This window comes from Leptopilina boulardi, unplaced genomic scaffold (genome assembly GCF_019393585.1).
Source record: "Leptopilina boulardi isolate dan_hultmark-lab unplaced genomic scaffold, ZJU_Lbou_2.1 LbouV2_237, whole genome shotgun sequence".
Classification (NCBI taxonomy): domain Eukaryota; kingdom Metazoa; phylum Arthropoda; class Insecta; order Hymenoptera; family Figitidae; genus Leptopilina; species Leptopilina boulardi.
This window is the reverse complement of record NW_026137793.1, coordinates 637700-653995: the sequence shown is the minus strand read 5'-3', so window position 1 is coordinate 653995 and position 16296 is coordinate 637700. Positions and strand designations below refer to the sequence as shown.

The window sequence follows — 16296 nt, the reverse complement described above, 5'->3', positions numbered from 1 at the left end:
GAAAAAATTATTAAATAATTATATTTTAAAAGCAACTTTTTTTGTTTATTAAATCTGAATAATAAAATTTGTGATAATATTAATAATTATAATGTTACTTTAATAGTAGTTTAAATATTTGTTATTTTATTAATATGGGTGTCGTTTACTGTTTTCATACTCCATACATTTCTAAATTAATATTATAAACTCTTATCAAAGTGTTTTTTTTTTATTTTAAACTTATATGTACTATAAATTTTAACCCTTTTAATAATAACAGTCAGACGCAGTTTTTTAAATTTTTCCTAATTAAATATTACTTTGATATTTTTAGCACAAATGTTTCTAGAATTATATAATAATTGTCGATAGGCCAACTTTCTTTATAAAATTCATCAAAGATTTTCGATATAAACATTTTCAATTCACCAGAGCTTGGAAAAATATAAATAATTCGTTGAGGTTGACTTTGATGAAGTGTATTATCATTCGTTGAGATCACGAAGAATAGATATTGTAAATATATATATATATATATATATAGAGAGAGAAAGAAAGATTTCTCCTATTTTAGCGTTTGACATTTTAGAACCGCGAAGAAGCTTTATGTGTGCACACACGCAAGGAAAAGTTGACGAACCGAGAAAGGACCCACGTGGGTCCGGTTTTTCGTAATGAAAGAACGGGATGATAGATCTTTGGCGATGACAGTAGTTTGAATTCTGTGTCAAAGTTGTGCTACTATACACATCTTGAGAAAAGATTTCCGTGAGAGCAAACGTGATTCGAAAAGTCAATATATATATATATATTCTGCGCAGCTAACCGGTGAAACGAACGAGTGGCCACCTTAATGATTCGATCGCTGTATCGATTAGCGCCCGTTAAGAGCGATCGATTGCGTGTCTTGTCAAATTTGTCAACGGGCGCGAACCGGACTTGGATGTAACCATTTCACTGTCCATTACTTTTGGTATATTTATTCACTTTACAAAATCGGTATTTGTAAAATCAATTTTATTAAACCTTGGGGAAAATTGTCTTTTCTCTCTTTTCTTTCACTACTGGTATATATGATGATTAGGTAAACAATTACTCAATAATTGTCTAACAGTTCTGTCAAAATCGTTTACGGAAACTTAATGTCATTTTTTTATACAATGTAATTTTATCGTGTTTTTAAAAAATTTCCACACCTTGCTTAAAAGTGGATCTAATAAATGAGAAAATTTTTTCAATCTTCAAATATTACACGGAAAAAAATCTAGAGATGCGAACGAGCGATATTGGAAATAAAGCTGAAATAGAAATACATACAATTCATTTTTAGAATCTATTCAGCTATTGCTAGTAAATTTTTAAAAAAAAATTGGCACTTTTTATGTTATCGCTAAAATGGCAAATTTCCTTTATTAAGAAATTATCTATTATTTTTAAATAACAGAAACAAACAAGTCTTTCAAATAAAGCAGCAAAATATACACCCAACAGCGCCAGACATGTAGTTGAATTAATCATGCGAAAATCAGTAATTTGTCGATAGTCAAAATCCCCTACAGTACAGTGTGTGAGTGCATCGAAAAAATTAAGATGGCCGCAAGTAATTAATGTGTGATACAAATTCTTTTAAATCTAATTTCAATTCAATCAAAATTCATCGATATAAAAATTTTTTGTTAATGTGAAATCCACTTTATAAAACTTTGCCTGAATAGAAATTCAATAATTTAAGATTTAACACCGTAGAAATTCTTATAAGTTAAATTTGAGGATTATTGATAGGTCCCACTAATTTTTTCAAATAATTCATTGTTTTATTCTAAAAAAATTTAATTTTTTTTGTTTAAATCAATTATATAATTCATCGAAATATTTTTTTAATAAAATAATGTATTAATAAATAATTTACTTTACTTGAATCATTAAATTAAATTTGTTGTATCAAATAATTTTTATTTATATTAAAAAAAACAAATATTTCACTGAAAACATAACCTCAAATTTCAAAATCCGTAAATTATAATTTTGTAAACACAAGATATGATTGAACAATATTTAAATTAAGAATTTTGTTACTATATAATCATTTAATTATTATTTTCTGTATTTTACATCATTTTCTATAAACTGCAGGGCATTTTTTGTTTGCTTTCAGTCCAATCTTTATAATTATTCACCAGAATTATGTTTTTAGCTATACATTTTGAATACTGTAAACGAGGAATTTCAAAATCTTTATTATAAAGTGACATAAAGTATAAATTAGCAGTATACATACTTTCACCAATATAGAGATATTGAACAAAGATTTTCACATTGGCCAAAACAGCGATAATGCCAGTATTGCTCGTTCATTTTCGATGAAATATTTAGCTACTATGGCGAAAAAATTCTCAGATATAGTTTTACTTTTTTTTCCGTGATGTACTTATCAAATCAGTGACATATTATTTTTTAAAGAAAGTAAATAAATTTTGCATTAGTTTAAAAATTCTTTTATATAAGATTATTGCAAGATTGCTCAGTAAGATAAAGAAAAGATTGCAGTGTAAGGTTACAGAAAGATTACAGAAAGATTACTCAGTAAGCTTGCACGATAAGCTTATTGAGCAATCTTGCGATAATCTTATTTTGCAATCTTGCAGTAACCTTACACTTCAATCTTTCGGTTAGCTTACAATGCAAGCTTTCGGTCATGTAGGACATTTGTAGCTTGCCGTAAGCTTGCGGCAAGTTTGGGATATGATATTAATGGTTAAAAACTGATTGTCGTATAAAATTTTGAAATAAAAATGTGAATTAAAAATTTTCTATTGATGCGAGTAATGTTGAGAAAATGACTTCAAAAAAAAAAAAAAATGATCTCCCTGATCAAATGACAGTTGAAATGAGCGCGCGTATTATAAGGTTTTGCAGTGACATTTATAATGCTTAGGAAGTTGTTTAAATTTATAAGTCTCTCTGGCATAAAGAAATAAGTTATTGCAGCGAATGAGAATAAAAAGCAAGCCAACTCTTTTCTATATATTTCTCGTCAAGTTGTCAAATTATCACACACCCCTGGCACTGATTTTCAAAGAAGATCAATCAACCTTTTTTAAGGTCATCGCGCTGTCAAAGCGAACTTATACCATCAGCGACGTCTCGCCGATAATGATGGAAAAACGCGAACGAACATAAAAAGTTGTTTGAAAGCAATCGATGAGTCGTTGCATCAACTGCGTGAGTAACAGAGCAGTTTCTTGATTTGTGCGTGAGTAATTGTCGTATTCCGTTAGAAAACAAATTCGCCAGTTCGTGCTTTATTAACACATTAAATGTTTCCCGTTTTCCTTGCTCTATTTTTTTTTCATTATTTTTCCTATTTATATATGTACAGCAATTGTAATAATTTCAAAATTATTTATTTAAATTTTTTTGCAAATTTAAAAATTAGATCGATTCTGTTTAGCGGAGATTTGTTTATTTTATATATAGAGTATAATACAAAATAATAGAAATTCTAAATAAGGTTTGTAAAATCGACATAACGAAACTGGTACGAAAAGACAAATAACGAAAAGAGAGACACACGTTCCCATCGGCAAAGACCTTTGGAAAAGATCATTATTTCCATTGGAAAATTTATTACGACTCATTACCATTTATTGCCGTTTATACCTTTCGATAGGGACAAATAGTAATGATTGGTATTTCACTATGTTGCACCGATAGAAATTATAATGAGAATGAAATTTTCTTGGTAAATATACTTATCAAGATTGTCGATATTTTTTATATAAACAATATAAAGGAGAAAATTATCGAACGAGAATTAATACAAAAAATAATAAACATATATAAAAAGAGGGAGAGAGAGAGAGAGAGAGAGAGAGAGAGAGAGAGAGAGAGAGAGAGAGAGAGAGAGAGAGAGAGAAAACGGTTAATGAATAGGAAAATTAATAAAAGTGTGAGAATAATTTTTTTTTTTTCTTCTTCCTGGTACATACGTATATTTATATACAACTGAAATTCATTGGAGTTTTATATAGAAATAATAGAAGACACTAAATCGTCATTAGCTCATAGTTTATCTCTTTCGGAGCACACAAGAGTGCAATTAACCAAGTTTATTTTCCTGCTGAAGAAAAGATCTTAAATTCCATCTAACTCAACGCCTCACGCGAGACATGAAACGGCCACTTTATCGATGAAGTTCTGTGATTGAAGAGGAAATCTTTTTTTTTTTCTTCTTCTTCTTTTCATCCTAGGGTGAAGAAAAATAAAAAAGAAAAGAAATATTTAGAAAGCATGAACATACTCGCGCAAAGTTGTTTTCCATAGTTGAAGTACCAATAATCATTAGCTGCTGAATGTTTCAAACTCGATTCACTCATTTGCTATGGTGTGTCAAAGTCTTTATATAAAAGGGATATACACATCTTCGTCTTATAATATATAAGAAATTGCAAAAGATCACGATTGACGGATCGATTTTCTCTCATATTAATTACGTTTATTTTTTTTTATTGAGATTTTTAAAATAATCCATCCGAGGATTAAAATTTTAAATATTTAAAAATTTGAACTTAGAAATATGTTAATATGGTACACTGAAGAAAAAATTTATTTAATTCAAATTATCGATTACTTGACTATTGTCAAATAAATATTTATTTCAACCAAATAATTTTTATTTGAATTAAATAGACTTTATTTAAACTAATTATTTCTGTATTTGAAAAGGATCTCGGTTTTGCTCCACCTTCCCCTAGTATTCTCGAGTTAGTTTTTCAAAATTCAAAATGGCGAATCCAATATGGCAGATGATTTTTTTCTAAATTGATCCAATTCTCTTGAAACTTATTACTCGGAGGTTTTTGATGTCGTAGTTTAAAAGTTTAAAGTCAGTTTTATAAAAACGACAATCCGTTCTTTAAAGTGAGTTTTAAATTGTAAAATTTTGTTATATTTATATTTAGAGATCCAAAAATATTAAAATAATGAAAAACTCCCACTTTTTGTAATTTTGACTTTCCCTATTGAATTTTAAAGAACTGATTTCCAAATTCATAATTAGTCTGTGACGTAAAACTTTTATTAATTTTACAATTAACAAATTTTTATTTATTTTAAAAAATTGATTAAATAAATTTTATTTATTCGGTTTTCATAAATATTATTAAATATTTGTAGGTTGCATCGGATATTCCAAGATTGATTTAGTTTAATTAATTTTAAATTCCTTTATTAATTTTGTAAATTTATTTCATTCATGTAAACTTCGTTTCCTGATTCCTAATTCCTGTTCAACGAGTCATTGTGGGAAATTATAATTTTATTCCAAGGATTATTGGGCGCGCTTATTATCCATTGGAAAATAATAATATCGAGATTCAAGAAAAGATTTCAAAGTTTACCGCCTATTCTAATGTGTTATCCATCGACCAATCAGAAAATCAAAACCTGTTCTATATTCCTAAAAATCCATGGCAAAAGAAAATTTGTTTTTTATTATGTTTTATAACGAGATTGCTGCCTTTCTGCGTTAATATATTTTGGAATTTTATAAACCTTGGTAGAATTCAACTAGCCTTTCGTCTCCTATACGCGAAGCTACCTATTGCCAGAGGCCAATTTAAATCGTCATACGAACCTAGCAATAATTTTGTAAAATTTTTGGATTTAGTCCCGTTGTGTTTTGTGACATATAGTCTTGACAGAATAATGTATTAGGGGATAATGGAGGAGAGAATTTTTGGATTATTTATTTTATACTTTTATAACATCTGGATTGAATACCCTTCCTCATTAATATTTATTTGTGTTTTGACAATTATTAATTTCATCTTTTTATCTGTTTTGAGCATTCTCTGAAAAATTTCTCGATTAATTGAATTTTTAATTTAATATTTATCATGATTTAATCGATCTTGAAATTCCGTGACAACATAGCACAAGCGTCTTGTTTATCGTTTGTTTTGTCTTTTTTCATTTTGAAAACCATTTTGAAAAATTACGTGATAAATTAAAAATGTTTCATTAAATTGAAATTTATATTTTGTAATTTTGTTGAATTTATTGTGTTAATTTTGAATTATTGTTTTGTGGCAATTCTTGCAGCATTCTTTCGCTAATCTTCCCTCTCTACTGATTTATTTTGAGTTAGCTAAGAAAATAAAGTCGATGCAATTTATTATTAATTTCTTTTTGTGTAATCATTCGATCTTGCGTCCGCGGATAATTTTAATAGTTTAAATTTTTCTTGATTGACAACGCCAGTGTAACCTTAAATTTGTTTCGTTTAATGAAAATTTGCTAAAAAGAAGTGATTCCAAAAACCCCCGATTAATGAATTTCAAGTGAATTGGAATAATTTTAAATTTTTTTGTCCTCCATATTGGATTTTTCAATTTTGAATTTTTCGAATTATTAAATTTTCATATCATATTTGGATTTAGAATTCTAAAAGACATTTTAAATCATTCTATTTTAGTAAGTTAAATTTACCGTATTCAATTTTGAAAATCTAATATCAGATTCGTTATCAGCGATCCTGAAAACCTCCGATTAGCAAGTGTTAAAGATATATTTAATAAATTTTTATTAACTATTTTTAAGTCGCGTCTATATGCGTCATGTAGCAATCTTGAACATTTTCTTTATATTTCTTGCGGCTACATGCGTCATCAACGCAGACAAGGGGTTAAATAATAATTTGTTTGAACACGTCTGTTAAATTCTGCGTTTTATAAAAATTTCGATATATGTAAATTTTAAACTCGATGGTGATCTCATACCATTTGCGGGCATCGACAAGTAAATATATATATATTCCACATATAGCCCTTCGCCAAAAGCGCGAAGTTGGTAATAAAGACGTTTTCCCTCCTCTGACATTATAGTATAGAGTTGATTAAGGGAATAGATATAATACGTGCGTGTATTTAATGATTTCGATGAAAAATACTCTAGAATAGACGAGAGAATGGCCAATTATATGCTGATGTTTTCGTGGTTGAAGCGATAGTGAAAAAAAAAAGATGCACATCCAACTTGCGTGTTCCCGTACTGAACCTTTTGGTGCAAATACGATGAAGTAGTATAATAACGTTTTCGGTCAGACGACGCCACAGCTTGGCGCCACCTAGATCGTGTACGTCGGTGTATATATATATATATATATATATATGGGATTCACTGTAAACTGTAATTTATGCCACGTTTTCATGCTTGGGAAAATATTTATTTTTGAAAAATCAAATCCTATCCGTCCATCATTTTAACCGTGTGTAAAAAAAATTAACTTATTGAAATTGAAAAATTTAATTTTTACGCTTAAATTCCACTAGAAATATATTTTGATTTCTTAGTCTTAAATTATTTTAATTTATTATATTATAATAATTTGTTTGAACTTATATAAATGTATAAGAAAAAAAAGTATTTGAAAGAAAATTTGAGAAATAGATTAGTTGGTCAGTATTATATTCATATAAAGGGTAAATGACGTTTTGATTCTCATAGATTTCTTTCTCATCTTTGGTTCCTATATCATATCTTTAGATATTGTAAGTCTTTCGATGAAATACAATGAGGCTTTTGATACTCGCGACTTCTCCGATCATCGTCATTATGCTCTCGTCACGATTTTCATCTGAGCCTCGAATTCGTTTCGATCGTGCGCGCTTAAAGGAAAATTAATTTAACTCAGGACCTTTTAATGTCGTTAATATAGCCACAGTTATGAAGGCTTCCTCATTATTACCTCATTTCCTTCAACCTTTCGATCATCAACAATAACAATAACAACGAATTATACATTCCATTCATTAATCTAAATTTCATTTAACTGTTGCTCTCTCGTCAAGACAAATTCAACTACGAAATAATCATTTTTTTTATGAAATGCTATCATCAAGTTAGTTTGATTCAATTGTTTAATTTACCCTCAATATGGGACAGATCTAAACTGAAAGAAAATTCATTTCATTTAAATGATTGGTTACTTGCGTAGAATAAATATATATATTGGAACCAAATAATTTTTATTTCAATTAAATACATTTTATTGTAACTAATAATTTCTGTATTTAAAAAAATACGATATTTAACTCTTTAAAGTCATGTGGAAAACAAAGTGTGTCAGTGCTCCAGGAGGCAGCGCTAATGTTAGCTATTGGCCACTGAATGAACTAGAAAAGAACACAGTTTACTATTTCCTACTTTATTTTTATTATTTTTGTTTTAAATTAATTTTCCTTTAATAGAGAAAGTTTAAGAGTTCCAAAATATGTTTTTTTCTCACATGTCCTTAAAGAAGTTTAATTATTATTTTAAATGAAAAAGATTCTGATGAATTTGAATCTAAACTCAAAATACAAAAATTTATCCATTTTTACACCACGACGCCTTGAATACAAATAACACATAAATAACATAATAATAATAATAAGAAAAATAATAGTAGTTAAATAAATAAATACACAGTATAGTAATAAAAATAAATGGAAAAATGGCAATAAATTAAGATAAATAAAAAAAGAAATGATAAGGGAAATAAATTAAACATGATTTCTGGCGTTTATTTTAAAGTAACAACATTCAACTCAAAGTGAGATTTTCATGTGATGATATCTTTCGAGGTTAATTACAAGCTTTTACTGTGATTTTTCCTTCCTAGATGATCGTTTGTTGCGCTATGAAAACGCATAGCGAGAGATGTTTCAGAAGGAAGGAGATTTCTGCTCTAACCGATCAGAGTAAAAGGCTTTTGTTCTGCAACTGCATTACATTTATGGTCCATAATATTTGCGTGATTTATAAGTCGTTATTTTCACCCAAGCCTGCGCGAGTTGTCTTTCCCACAATATAATATATGCGTCACGATGTGTCCTTCCTGTGTAATGAAAGCAACGGTGTAAAATTATAATTCCTACTGTAGAAACAGTAATTCATCAAATGCATCGCTCATATGTATATACATATATATATATATATATATATATATTTTTTTTTTCTTTATATATAATAATGTGTACCTAAATTAAAGGGTCAAAACACAAACAGAATGTGTTTAAATCTTTTATAAAATTTCAATAATTTCAATAATTGGAAAATAAATTTAAATTTCGCGCCTCTTATAACTTTGCAACAATTCTTCAAAGGGGAGAATCGCTACTCCCCGGTAAGAAGAAGTTTATTAAAAATTATTCAAATTATTCAATTCCTAACAATTCGTTTCTTGTCCAATTTTTTTGTATTCCCTAACAGTGTATGGAAAAAATAAAATTTCAATTCAGCTGTAACTGAAACATAAACCCGATTTCGCCTTGATTAATATTTTAGTAAAAATTTTGTCACAACAACTAAAAGACAGTGAAGAAAGTTTACAAATAACAAATCATTTTTTTAAGAGAAACCCCATTTAGATAACATAATTATATCATTTTAGTATTTTCCAAAGTTTCAAAACTGTAAAATTATGCTATAACTAATAAATAAACAACAATTTAAAGTACTGCATTGGAAGGAATTAAAATATTATTATTTCAATATCAATTGTCAATATTCGGAAGTTTTCATAAAACGAGTCAAAATTTCTGACGACATAATAAATTAAAATAATATAAATTACTAGAAATTTAGTAAATAAACGGCAACAGAGTGGAAATCTAGACTCCAGACATAATTTTTATGTCGGTTTTATATCGGTTCTTATTTGTCCTTTTGTTTTGTTATAAAAAACTCTTGCGAGGAATTGAAGATTCTCGTCGGATTACAAAAACGTTAAGGACATTACTGTCGATCAGTGAGATTTGAAGTCATCAATGGAAGAGCTTCCTGCTGTATATGTATTCGAATGTGAGTTCCGAATATTCAAGAACACCAGGAAGACGAAAATACTGTTTTTTTTGACGATCTGTCAAAATCCAACATCGGATAATTCAGGAATCTGCGTTAGCACCGGCCACGTATCGATTATTATCGACTGCGGAAATTATATTGAATATTAATTAATTTAAATGGCAGCGAGAAGAGAGTTTGACTCGTCGGCCATTTTAGTCTCATTCTGGGTGTTTTCGACGTTGACACTCTGAGCGCTCTGAGAGCTCGAAAAGGTTCTCAACCACATTTTATTATTTTAGTGTATTTAACCTAATTTAACCTAACCTAATCCAATGCAATCTTCTCATTACGCTTTCAAGACCGGTGAAGACCACGCTGTTGCATCATGGAGGAAAGAATAATTTTAAATGATTTAGTTTTAAAGAACAATAAAACATTATTCAAGAATAATGGTCGTATTTCATGCGACGTAACGAACGTTGATACGGGTAAGTATTAATTTTAATGTAATATTTATATTTTTTATTTATTTTATTTATTTTATTTTATTTATTTTATTTATTTTATTTATTTTATTTTATTTATTTTATTTATTTTATTTATTTTATTTATTTTATTTATTTTATTTATTTTATTTATTTTATTTATTTTATTTATTTTATTTATTTTATTTATTTTATTTATTTTATTTATTTTATTTATTTTATTTATTTTATTTATTTTATTTATTTTATTTATTTTATTTATTTTATTTATTTTATTTATTTTATTTATTTTATTTATTTTATTTATTTTATTTATTTTATTTATTTTATTTATTTTATTTATTTTATTTATTTTATTTATTTTATTTATTTTATTTATTTTATTTATTTTATTTATTTTATTTATTTTATTTATTTTATTTATTTTATTTATTTTATTTATTTTATTTATTTTATTTATTTTATTTATTTTATTTATTTTATTTATTTTATTTTATTTATATTTTAGCAAGATTTTGTACAATTCCTATAGCGTTAACGTAATTGACTTCAGGGTTTAAATTTGCCATTTTTGAAAATTTTCCGTTATTTACCTTCGCACTCAGAAAACACGCTCGGTTTATTAAACAAGATTGAGAAACCAGAGCACGAGCACAGCCCGAACGCATCCTATTTCAAATAAAGCATGCAAATAACACACCCTTTTTTGTGCACATCACCTAAAACTGCAGCCCGTATCACAAACATGTCATTTTTAGCATGCTTTAGCCAATCATAATAAGTTATGGCTAATCATAATTTTTAATATTGGTTGAGAACCACTTAACACTTTCAGAACACTCAGAGCGTCGACGTCGAAAACACCCTCTCATCCTGGTGTTCGTCGAGTTAGTGTCATTCTTTTTTTGGTGAAATATTTCAAAATTTAAAGTGTAAAATTCAAACGAGGCGATGATCATCGTTGGCAACATTTAAATTCGGACGGTGTGTCACAATTATTTATTTTAGGGTCGTTTTCCTTCCGAAATGATCTCATTAATATTATTAAAATTTATAATTGATAATATAAAATTATGAATCTTTCGACCTTCTGCCAATTACTTGACTTTTTCTAAATTTTAATGTAAATATTAATAAATGTGGGAGTGATAGCAAAAGTGGGTTACAATTTAAGTGCAAGCATAAATAGGATAAAAATATTGTGAGCAAAAATGAGTTAAAATATTGTGATTAATTAATCTATTTATTAAAAATATTTATACTTTTTTATAGTAATTTTAGGTTTACAATATTTATTTAAATAATAAATTTATAAGTAAAGTTAAAGTCATAAACATATCTTTCAAATAGATAAATTATTAATCGAAATATTTTAAGCCGTTTTTGCTCGCAAGGCTTTTAAACTATTTTTGCTCCTATTTAAATTATAACCTTTGCTATCAGCCCCTCAAATAGTGTATTGTTGTAATTTTTTGTGTACTTAAAGGTGTTTATTCTTAGTTCTTAGTTCCAGAGCTGGTTTTTCCTATATGTAAAATTATAAACTTTTACTTTGTCGGGTTCAATATTAAACCAATCGTGAGCCTCGACAATTTCCCACTGGGTAAGATATCATAGGAGATCATCAAAAGATGTTTAAATTACATTTTATTCAAAAGCAAATAATTGATAAGATGTTTAGATGAAATTACACAACACATGAAAATTCCTTCATTTTAGAAAATCGACCATATATAAATATAAAATATAGCTTTCTCAATGTTTCAATATTTACGGTTTTATATAGTTGAAAGACGCGATGACGGATTTAAAAAAAAACAATCGTTGACAGGAACGCGACTATCTAGAATTATTTCAATGCCCTTAGGCGCAAAAGTTGAGACATTGGCGTCCTTTTAAGATTCACGCGTGACTGTAAAGTGCGCGCGCGCGCGCGTATAGTCAGGTCAAGGGTTCAACGGGACTTGGAGTTGAATGCAATCACTGACCCTCACGAATATACGCACGATTTAATTATATTTACGCGCAATGAAGACGTTGTTAACTCTGAAGAGTCAGTTTTTGACCTTCTGACAAAAGAATATTAACACATGAGAATCCAGGCAACTGCAATCTCACCATTAACGACGTTGCGCTTAGATCCTCTCTCTCTCTCTCTCTCTCTTTCTCTAAACATTATAACTATTCAAAGAGGGGAAAAAAATTAAGATATTCATTAAATGATGAAAAAATTTTATTACTGAATAATTAATAGACAGTAAAATTATCAAGTACATCGTATATATTGATGCATATGAAAAATATGTTTTTATGGCTTAAAATCAAAAAATTTTTAATAGAAAAGATGTTATTTGAATAGATAATTCTGTATTGTATGTTCAAGATACAAAAAAAAAACATTTAAATATGCATAAGAAGTTATTCGAAAATGATTTTGGTACCACAAAGGATTAAAGTTATCAAGATATAATAAAACTTGATCAATAACAAAATATATTATGTAATGATAATTTTCATCAAATCCGTATTGAAAAAGATAAATCATAACCTTGCCACCAATTTTCAAGATCATTTTGCTATTAATATTTGCATTTTTTTTTTTTTTTTTTAATAAGCATATGGATCTCTAATCGTATCTTCTCTTGATGCATTAGCGGCAGTTACATTACGTAATCAATCGTGAGGTGATCAGGTATAACATGACCCAGGATCAGCATATATAGAATCATCTGCTGATGGCCCAGGTTCGAGGTTGATTCATATAAGCGATTCTTAAGCGCGTGTTTGTGCATTTTTTGAATTTTTTTTTCACATTTGTGCGATCACTATGTCCTTGGCCGGCATCATAGTCAATGCACAAGTAAAAGAATTACTCTTTCATGTTCATTTTATACAATACATGTTCATCTTCATATACATTTTCATTGTCTAGATGACTCTCGACGTATAATAACGATTGGTCGAGTTTTTTTTCTCTCTCTCTCTCTTTCTATATTATCGATCTCGTATTTACGCTCTTCGACTCTTGATCGATCGTGATCTCGCGACATGTGCTTCTAATAACAATGATAATAGCTACAGTCAGAGACGAATTGCCTTGTTCATGAAATAAAAGAATTCTGAGAATATTTCAAAAGAAGTTTTATAAATATTGGAATTGCACTTTACATATATATATATATATATATATATATATATATAATAGAGTGAATAAATTGATCTTCATTTAAGTAGTATGGTTAGTTTTTAATGAGAATAAACTACGCGCTAGATCCTCCTTTTATTCAGAATAAGATTTATAATTTTGTACAATCTCCTCACAACCTGTTGAATTGCTTCATTATGTTTAAATTACTACTTAACGTTCTCCACATTTCGAAGGTGTATAAATTTACCTTAATTGACAAGAATGAAAACTTTATCATTATAAGTTAGCGCGCACGGTATGAAAATAAATCATTCTTTATATATTAAAAAGTGATGATGAAACGCTTGTTTAAAAAAAATTATATTTGAAAACGAATGCTATGTGTATGTATATATATATATATAAAAAAAAATATATAAATGGATCTGAAAATTAAGATTGCAAAACACAAGGATCCGATAAACTTGCCAACCTGCTTTAAAAGAGAATAACATAAAGCTAAAAGATTAATGATCATGGAGTGCACATTTCTTTGGATTGTATTGAGTTTATTTTCATCTCAATGACACCTGAGACATCTTTTCTGTCTTGCAAATAACGGAATTTCTCTCCCTGCATCTCTCGAGTATATAGAAAGTTTCATGTCACATAAAAACTCTACGTAATCGCCAACATTTATAAATGTGTATCATCGAATATCGTTTACAGTCCCAGGATTTTTTTTTATCCTCACTATAATATATATATTATCAGCTCGAATACCATTCGCCAGAAAATTTACTTAATTTCAACTTCTTTAGTTTACTGGGTAAATTTATTAATCATAGCGAGTAAATTTTAAACTAAATATGGGAATTAACATTATAATATACTGAAATGAAAAAGAAATCTGACCTTGTTTAAAAAATAAATGACTATGGTTTAAAAAAAAAATCGTTTTTCGACACACTAAAATTGTTTGCATTCTTTCTGATAATTAAAATAATTCTTTCAGACGCAATATTAATGGTCGGTGAAAGAAATTTATTTTTCTTTTTTTGCATTATAATAAATATATAAAATATTTTGTGAAAATTGTCAAGATGAAATCAACAAATTTGATTCTTATTAAGCCATTAGTGCTGGTACAAATATATATAAAGATTGCAATCGCAAAACTATGATTACAATCGTGATTATGATCATTACCATATAAAGGCATCTGGTAGAATCAGACTTGTAAAATTTTGTAATGAATTGTCGTCTGATCCGTGACTTCTGCTCAGTGTAACATATAATTTATACGGTAAGAGCATGAAAAAAATCGCCAGCAGAGCTTGTTCGCTCTTTCGTCGCTTGTTGGCAGTGCGCTATTAGCAATTTGAAATGTCGTATTTCCATAAGTTTATACTCGGGAAAGTTCATCTCACAGAGAATGTAGGAAGCCAGTATAATCACGCGCTAATAGTAGATAACAGATATATATATATATATATATATACAAGTTACGATTTTAGATTTCATGCAATGAAGATTAAAATCAGGATATTCATTGTCTCCACACATTTTCTGCAAGGATATACCCATAACAACAATTAATTATAGACATCACGCGATAATCAAGTCTATATATACATAAGAACTAAAATAAACATTTCTGGAAAAATTTTGCAGGATGCTGCACAGACAACCAGGAAATAAATCCCATAATTTATTTAATTTTTTTAAAAAAATTTTCTTTAACTTTACATTTATATAAAGAAATCTTCAATTTTTTGATATATGTTGAATTTTGTTTCTAAATAATAAATTATAGTTCTATTCTAATATTTTCAATGTTAATGGTATTAAAGTTAAAATCAATTGTCTTACCGGAAATAATTTAATTTTACTACTAATAAAATAAAATAAAAACCAGCTGTAAAAAAAAGTAACTCAAAGTTAACGCCATCTCTCAAGTTTACATCAGACTCTCATATCAACTTAAGAATTAAATCCTTTTGAATTCCCAAATTGGGAGAAATTTTTTGTCAATTTGAATCCCTTTCTGTTCCCATTGTAAATGTTGATCGATATTTCTCGAATGGGAGCCAAAGAAACAAAATGATAATTGAAGGAAAGGAAGTCCTCTCGATACGTCGATTTAACAATATAGACGACCTTACATAATGTCGAGGCCACGACTGCTTTAATCTCTTCTCATTGCTTGCAGCCATCTTCGGATCACGTTTCTTCCTAAGCGGACGAACCCATTAGTCGTCGAGATCTTTTTCCTCTACTCTTCCTTCTAATTCGATTCTTGAAAAAAGAAAAAATAATAATATCGTGCATTGTAATTCTCTCTACCCAATTTATTACATCTTGAGAATAAATATTCCCACCTCTATTAATTTTGCAAGATTTAATTGATCACGCTGCAAGTTAATATGACATAATTGTAATAATCATAACAATTAATCATAGAGTCCTGTCTCATTATGTGGTCTGAAAAGGTCACTCAATATTATTATCATCATTTTTTTTAAGAAATCACTTTATTAATTTCCAAGAAATCATTATTTTATTTATGTTTCCAGTTTTTGTAATCTTACTGTTATTATTAATAAAAGGAAAATGAATAGCTTTACCATAAGAAAATATATATGTACATAGAAAAAACGTGAATTCAAAATAATGCCTGCACAATATTGATTAACAATATTAATTATATCTAAATACAATTAATATAATATTTCTTTCTGTATATAAATTCAGAATATTTATAACTAAAAAGTTTTGATGATATAGATATTGAATAAATAAAATGTTTATAGAGTTAGTTTACTTATGATCAAATATTGATAATATTGTCATTATATATAATTTGCAACAGGC

General features: G+C 27.9%; 1 long non-coding RNA gene across 1 annotated transcript; it reads right to left on the bottom strand.

Annotated features, from left to right (window-relative positions):
- Positions 1–14392: 14392 nt before the first annotated feature.
- LOC127280351 (uncharacterized) lies at positions 14393–16137 on the bottom strand. Its single transcript, XR_007842823.1, has 3 exons — positions 16050–16137; positions 15804–15906; positions 14393–15720 (listed from the first exon to the last, which is right to left on the bottom strand). It is a non-coding gene; the product is annotated as an uncharacterized LOC127280351 (long non-coding RNA).
- Positions 16138–16296: the final 159 nt, after the last annotated feature.